Genomic DNA, 8523 nt, shown 5'->3' on the forward strand with positions numbered 1-8523 from the left:
TTCGGTCCCCCCCTCCTTCCTTCCAACGGAGAGGGGAAAGGGGAAAGGAGGGAGAGGGAGAAGGTAAGGGGGCGGCGTGATACGTCTCCAACGTATCTATAATTTATGAAGTATTCATGCCATGTTTACAATAGTTTTATATGATTTTGGTATGATTTGATTAGAACTAACCCGGACTGACGTTGTTTTCAGCAGAACTACCGTGGTGTTGTTTTTGTGCAGAAATAAAAGTTCTCGAAATGCAATGAAAATCAACGGAGAACTTTTCTAGAAAATATGAAAAATACTGGAGCAAAAATCTACCGGAGGGGAGTCCCATGGGCCCCACGAGGATGGAGGGCGCGCCCCTGCCTCGTGGACTCCCCGAGGGTCCCCCTGACGTGAAATCAAGGCCAACTTCTCCTATAAACACAGAAACCTTCGGGAAAAACCTAGATCGGAAGTTCCGCCGCCGCAAGCCTTTGTAGCCACGAGAAATCAATCTAGGCCCTCTCTGGCACCCTGTCGGAGGGGGCCATCATCACCGGAGGCCATGGAGGAGGATCCCGGAGGGGCCATCATCGCCATGAAGGCCAAGGACCAGAGGGAGAACCTCTCCCCATCTAGGGGGGAGGCCATGGAGGAGGAAGCACAAGGGGGAGAACCTCTCCTCCTCTCTCTCGGTGGTGCCGGAGTGCCATCGGGAGGGGAATCATCGCCGCGGTGATTGTCGGGGATATACCCCGCGGTGTAACCCGCCGGATGTATGACCCGGCTGGAGCATGGCGACTCACTGGTGACCCGCCCAGAGCTTGGCGATTCACGGGTAACCCGCCTGATCTTGGCGGTTCATTAGTAACCCGGCGGGCGAGTCAGACGGACGACAAGGCCCAACATGCCGGTTCATACTATGGTGGGTCGGTTTACAGGGAAAGGCATAAGGAATATTCCCTTATAAAGGAAGCAAGACTAGGACTCCACTTGTAATAGAATAATTCTAATCCTACTAGGACTAGTCATGTAATCCGCCCCTTCAACTTATATAAGGAGGGGCAGGGCTCCCCAAAGAGGGACAGGCAAGAGGAAACAATCTCTAGGCTAGACATAACTAGGAGAGCCGGTTTACGGTGACTCCCTCATGAGCATAATGAGACCTAGCCACAAACAACATGTAGGGCTATTACCGGATGATGTTTCCCGGGGCCCGAAGTTGTCTAAATCCTTGTCTTGTGTGTTGATCCGCCACGCGTCTCTCGATTCCGACCAACCCCTTCAAGCTACCGCATAGATGCGTTGGCCTCACGACTAAGTCCTCACACTAGGACATCTGCCGTGACAAATCCACGACAGTTGGCGCCCACCGTGGGGCCACCACCCGGTGGTGTTGAGGTCTTGGAGGGATCTCTTCAGGGATCGAGAAGCTTGCGGTTAAACAGATGAAAGTTTTGAGTTCAAGAAAATTAAGATGGCGTTGGGTGCGTCGCCGCCGCCGCAAGTTGAAGACCGATCAGTGCAAGGATCATGTCGCATGGACCGATAGGAGATTTTTGCAGCGTGTTAAACCACAAGTCGCCGAGAACGTCGAGTTCGTGCTGCTGCCTGTTTCTCAGGTGCGTCAAGTACGGATGAGACAACGAGTTGCTGCTGTTACTTCTTGCCAAAAAAAGCGTTGCTGGGCGTTGTGATCTCCGCCACAGCAATAAGGAAAAAAAATCAAGTATGATTACGACCCGGAGGATATATGGACGTGGGCGTAAAAACGAAGTCAACCGTCCCGGATTCCTCGGCCACCATGGATCGCTCGGCACCTCCTCCGGTCACTGTCGCTGAGCCATTCTATCCAGTTGCGGTTGGAAAAAGCAAGCCCCGAGACGGACTCGTACATCAACTGCCAAAAGCAAGTCAACTGCCTGAGAAAGTTGAAACAAACAACGACACAGGGGAATCTAGCAACACAACTCACGGAAAGACCATCAGTGCTACATCTACATGCATCCAACAAATCCAAAAGTCTAATTACCATACTAGCACGTCTTACGGGAGGACTACTAGTGCCAGGTCTACGTACTACATCCACGGCCACCACAACTGAGTCAAACCCGCCTGGGTTGACCCGGCCGCTCCCCCGCTGCTGCGGCTCTGGCATGGCCGACGCATCGGTCCGTCACCTCGCCTTGAGCACCTGCTGCCTCCGCGGCTGAAACAAGCAACCGCACTACCAACTCGCCTCTGTGCCATAACCTGCTACTGCTGCCTTCGTCAGTGTGCGTCCCGGCGGACGTACGCACAAGTCGTCTTTTGTCCAAGAAAAACAGGACAATGGCTTACTGTTTATGGCGACATGACCAGATCATCTCTTGTTCAAACATCAGGTGATATTCGTCCAGTCTGTTTTAACAGCACATATTAATTTGTGAGAAAAAATATTTTGTCGCGTAATATTTTTACGCAGGATAGTCATTCAGGACAAAGGTGTTATACAGCAGATATGAAGCGCGCACCGGCATAACTCTGCACTGGCGTCCGTCCGTGTCATGTTGCTCGACGGATACGCGTGCAAGTCATGGCCCCCGCTGTTCGGTTTACATCTATCCGCGCCTGCGGCCGAGTCGCCCGTCCGCACCAGCTTACAACGCCGCGGCCGACTCTCTCGTCCGCACCGGCTTACAATGCCGCGGCCGACTCACCCGTGAGTGATTGCAGTTTCACCTAGTAATCACCAACTTCATGGCGGATTACTTCCGGCCTAAACACATCAGGTGATGTCCATCTAAAATATATTTTATTAGCACATATTATTTTTTGTCAAAGAGCAGTTTATCTTTGCCTTGGCCTGCTGGTACGCCAAGTCTGAAGCATATTGTTTTTTATCAAAGAACAATTACTTTGATCTGTATATTTTTATATACAGGATAATTATTCACTACAAATGTGGTTTATACCACGGGTATGAAGCACGGGCTGATAATGTTCCGCCCGGCGATAGTCCGTGACATATTACCTGTTGAATGGACGCGCACAAGTCGCCGCCCTTGCGGCCCGGTCTACATCGACTTGCCGGGATCGCGTTTAATCGCTGTTCAATGGACGTGCACAAAGCCGCCGCCTCTGCGGACCCGGTCTACATTAACTCGCCCGTCCGTGCCGGTTTACAACACCGGTGTCGATTTTCCCCGTCCGCAACGGCTTGCAATGCCGTGCCATGCGGGCGACTCATCTGTCCGAGCTGCCTCTGATGTTGCGGTCGTCTTTGCTGTCCGTTTCTCGCGGCCTGGTCTACATCAACATACCAGACCGCACCTGTCTGCATGAGCTGTTTATTGAGTATGAGCAAGTCACAACTTGGGTAGCCCGGTTTTCTTTCAAACAAAATGGAGGCAAATTGTCATATACTTTCAACCGCCCTCTGCACTGGGTGGTCCAATGGGGAGGCGCACAAGTCGCCGCCACTATAGTTTGGTTAACTTCAAATCGCCAGTTGGAAGGAACCATTGGCCGAGTTGCTGACACGGCTCATACTGGATCATTTATAACCCGCCGCAGTCACCTCAACCTTCTGTGGATTCACATCGTGCTATCAACACCAATAATATACAACTTATGACGGTTTATATCACGGTCAAATATGGAGAATCTAAAGTCAACTCCTCGAGTCACCTTGAGACTCGGGGGCTACAATGATATGACTCAGCAAATGTTGCCGGTTTTCAGTGAAATCAAGAACCCCAGGACGTTGGAGGGAAAGATAATCCGGTCCCGGAGGCTACTACCATATGGATGAAAATTTAAAGGCCGTCAGAAAATTTCCGGTTCAAAATGAAAAATGTCGGTTTAAAATCCAGTTCAAGGGAAATCTGTTCTCCCACAAAGCTCTGAAGCTCTCAAATCTGGTTTAAGAATTTCCGGTTCAAAAAGAATTAATCTCTCGCAAGTTCGAGTTTAAAGGTCGTCAGAAAATTTCCGGCTGAAAATAAAGATTCCGGTTTAAGATCCGGTTCAAGGGAAAGATATCTCCCACAAAGCTTTGAAGCTCTCAATATCCGGTTTAACATCCGGTTTAAGAAGAAATATTTCTCGCAAAGTTCGAGTTCTCAAAAACACTTGGGGGCTTGGTCGTATTTGAACCATAGCTACACCTCTTGATCGGCGTAAGGCCACCAGGTAAATCACTTGGGGGCTTGGTTGTATTTGAACCATAGTGATGTCTACTACGCAACCTTCTTCTTGTAGACGTTGTTGGGCCTCCAAGTGCAGAGGTTTGTAGGACAGTAGCAAATTTCCCTCAAGTGGATGACCTAAGGTTTATCAATCCGTGGGAGGCGTAGGATGAAGATGGTCTCTCTCAAACAACCCTGCAACCAAATAACAAAGAGTCTCTTGTGTCCCCAACACACCCAATACAATGGTAAATTGTATAGGTGCACTAGTTCGGCGAAGAGATGGTGATACAAGTGCAATATGGATGGTAGATATAGGTTTTTGTAATCTGAAAAAATAAAAACAACAAGGTAACAAGTGGTAAAAGTGAGCACAAACGATATTGCAATGCGTTGAAACAAGGCCTAGGGTTCATACTTTCACTAGTGCAAGTTCTCTCAACAATAATAACATAATTGGATCATATAACTATCCCTCAACATGCAACAAGGAGTCACTCCAAAGTCACTAATAGCAGAGAACAAACGAAGAGATTATTGTAGGGTACGAAACCACCTCAAAGTTATTCTTTCAGATCGATCTATTCAAGAGTTCGTACTAGAATAACACCTTAAGACACATATCAACCAAAACCCTAATGTCACCTAGATACTCCAATGTCACCTCAAGTATCCGTGGGTATAATTATACGATATGCATCAGACAATCTCAGATTCATCTATTCAACCAACGCAGAGAACTTCAAAGAGTGCCCCAAAGTTTCTACCGGAGAGTCAAGACGAAAACGTGTGCCAACCCCTATGCATAAGTTCATTGAACCCGCAAGTTGATCACCAAAACATACATCAAGTAGATCACGTGAATATCCATTGTCACCACAGATAAGTACGGCAAGACATACATCAAGTGTTCTCAAATCCTTAAAGACTCAATCCGATAAGATAACTTCAAAGGGAAAACTCAATCCATTACAAGAGAGTAGAGGGGGAGAAACATCATAAGATCCAACTATAATAGCAAAGCTCGCGATACATCAGGATCGTACCACCTCAAGAACACGAGAGAGAGAGAGAGATCAAGCACATAGCTACTGGTACATACCCTCAGCCCCGAGGGTGAACTACTCCCTCCTCGTCATGGAGATCGCCGGGATGATGAAGATGGTCACCGGTGAGGGTTCCCCCCCTCCGGCAGGGTGCCGGAATAGGGTCCCGATTGGTTTTTGGTGGCTACTGAGGCTTGCGGCGGCGGAACTCCTGATCTATTCTGTTCTTCGATGGTTTTAGGGTATATGGAGATATATAGGCGAAAGAAGTCGGTAAGGGGAGCCATGAGGGGCCCACGAGGGTGGAGGGCGCGCCCAGGGGGGGTGGGCGCGCCCCCTGCCTCGTGCTCTCCTCGTTGATCCCCTGATGTGCACTCCAAGTCTCCCGGATTGCTTCCGTTCCAAAAATAACTCTCCCGAAGGTTTCATTCCGTTTGGACTCCGTTTGATATTCCTTTTCTTCGAAACACTGAAACAAGGGAAAAAACAGAAACTGGCTCTGGGCTCTGGGTTAATAGGTTAGTCCCAAAAGTAATATAAAAGTGTTTAATAAAGCCCATAAACATCCAAAATAGATAATATAATAGCATGAATACTTCATAAATTATAGATACGTTGGAGACGTATCAGCATCCCCAAGCTTAATTCCTGCTCGTCCTCGAGGAGGTAAATGATAAAAGAAAGAATTTATGAAGTGTGAATGCTAGCAGGTGCACAAGTTTGATTAATGATAATTTCAGTCACCTTTTCTAGCATCATTATATATCATAACAGTAGCTCAACTCATAGAACTTCTCATGATCAAGTAACAAGCTATTCACAAATTACAGTATATATCATAAACTTTCTTGAAAACTAACAAACCGTGTTATCAGTCATCAAACAATTACAATTCATCTTATTTTCAGGAAGAGTCTATGTCAGAGCTTTGATTTAGCAAACTTCACATACTCAACTATCATTTAGTCTTCCATGATTGCTACCACTCAAAGCATATTTTTAGAACAAATAGTATTCATCGAACACAGAGAAAGATAGGGGCTTAATGTTTCGCCTCCCAACCTTTTGCCTCAAGGGTAATGTCAACAGTAATAATTCATGCTCAAATATATTTGAATGACCATATATGCTTAGATCTTTCCATCACATGATGCTTGCCAACTAAAGAGTAGGTTGGAATGAGAAGGAATACTATGGACTCTTGCATAAAAGTAAAAGATAGACCCTTCGCAGAGGGAAGCAGGGATTTGCAGAGGTGCCAGAGCTCGAAGCTAAAACAGAGATGAAAATAATTTTGAGAGGTATGATTTCATTGTCAACATAACGACTAAGAGTTCCCAATATCTTCCATACTAGATACATTATAGGCGGTTCCCAAATAGAAAGGTAAAGATTTTAGTCCCCCTCCACCAACAATCACACTCCACGGCTTGTCTGAAACAACGGGTGCCGTCCCACTATCGACAATCCTGGGGGAGTTTTGTTTAAATTATTTGCGATTTTGTTTTTGATCTTTTGATCATAGGACTGGGCATCCCAGTTACCAGCCATTTTCTCGTGAATGATGAGCGGAGTCCACTCATCATGAGAATAACCCACCTAGCATGGAAGATATTGATAGCCCCTAGTCGCTACATGAGCGATTCGGGCATACAAAACAGATTATTATTTGAAGGTTTAGAGTTTGGCACATGCAAATTTACTTGGAACGACAGGTAAATACCGCATATAGGTAGATATGGTGGACACTCATGGAAGAAACTTGGTTCAAGGAATTTGGATGCGCAAGCAGTGTTCCCGCTTAGTACATATATTTTGGCTAGCAAAGGGTTCTAAATAAGCACCACATGTTAGAGGATCCATAACAATATAACTTCTATACAAATATACCCAAGCATAACTCATTATGTTGTCTTCCTTGTCCAACTTCAACTAATTTGCTCAGGTTTGAAAATAATTAATGGGGCTCACAATCATAGAAGATGTCCAAGATAGTATATTTATATGTGAAATCTCTCTTCCTTCAATATTCTTTCATGAATTGTTCAAGTGACCAATACAATGTTTGCTAACCTTCAATAAATTTACCACCTCTACTTCTTATATGTGAAGTCATTACTCCCCATGGGATAAGCATATGAAACATATATAATTTCAGATTTATGATATTCAAATCATTCAACTATTTACTCATAGGATATAAGTGAAGCACACGAGTAAATGACAAACTACTCCAAAAAGATATAAGTGAAGATCAATGAGTAGTTAAATAATTATTTAGCTATGTGAGGACTCTCTCTCATTTAAGAATTTCAGATCTTGGTATTTTATTCAAACAGCAATCAAAGCTAAAGAAAATAAAACGACGCTCCAAGCAAAACACATATCATGTGGTGAATAAAAATATAGCTCCAAGTAAAGTTACAGATGAACGAAGACGAAAGAGGGGATGCCATCCGGGGCATCCCCAAGCTTAGGCTTTTGGTTGTCCTTGAATATTACCTTGGGGTTCCTTGGGCATCCCCAAGCTTAGCCTCTTGCCACTCCTTATTCCATAGTCCATCGAATCTTTACCCAAAACTTGAAAACTTCACAACAGAAAACTCAACAGAAAACTCGTAAGCTCCGTTAATATAAGAAAATAAATCACCACTTAGGTGCTGTTGTGATCTCATTCTAAATTCATATTGGTGTAATATCTACTGTATTCCAACTTCTCTATGGTTCATACCCTTTTACTAGCCATAGATTCATTAAAATAAGCAAACAACACACGAAAAACAGAATCTGTAAAAAACAGAACAGTCTGTAGTAATCTGTAACTAACGCAAACTTCTGGAACTCCAAAAATTCTACCAAAATAGGAAAACCTAGATAATTTGATTATTGATCTGCTGCAATTGGAATCAGTATTTTATCACGTTCTGGTGATTTTTAACAATTGTTTTTGTGAACAGAAAGTTTCTGGAATTTGCAGCAAGATCAAATAACTATCCTCCAAGAAGATCCTATAGGTCTTACTTGGCACAAACACTAATTAAAACATAAAACCACACCTAACCAGAGGCTAGATAAATTATTTATTACTAAACAGAACCAAAAAGCAAGAAACAAAAATAAAAATTGGGTTGCCTCCCAACAAGCGCTAACGTTTAACGCCCCTAGCTAGGCATGATGATTTCAATGATGCTCGCATAAAAGATAAGAATTGAAACACAAAGAGAGCATCATGAAGAATATGACTAGCACATTTAAGTCTAACCCACTTCCTATGCATAGGGATTTTGTGAGCAAACAACTTATGGGAATAAGAATGAACTTGCATAGGAAGGTAAAAACAA

This window comes from Aegilops tauschii, chromosome 2, assembly GCF_002575655.3.
Source record: "Aegilops tauschii subsp. strangulata cultivar AL8/78 chromosome 2, Aet v6.0, whole genome shotgun sequence".
NCBI lineage: Eukaryota > Viridiplantae > Streptophyta > Magnoliopsida > Poales > Poaceae > Aegilops > Aegilops tauschii.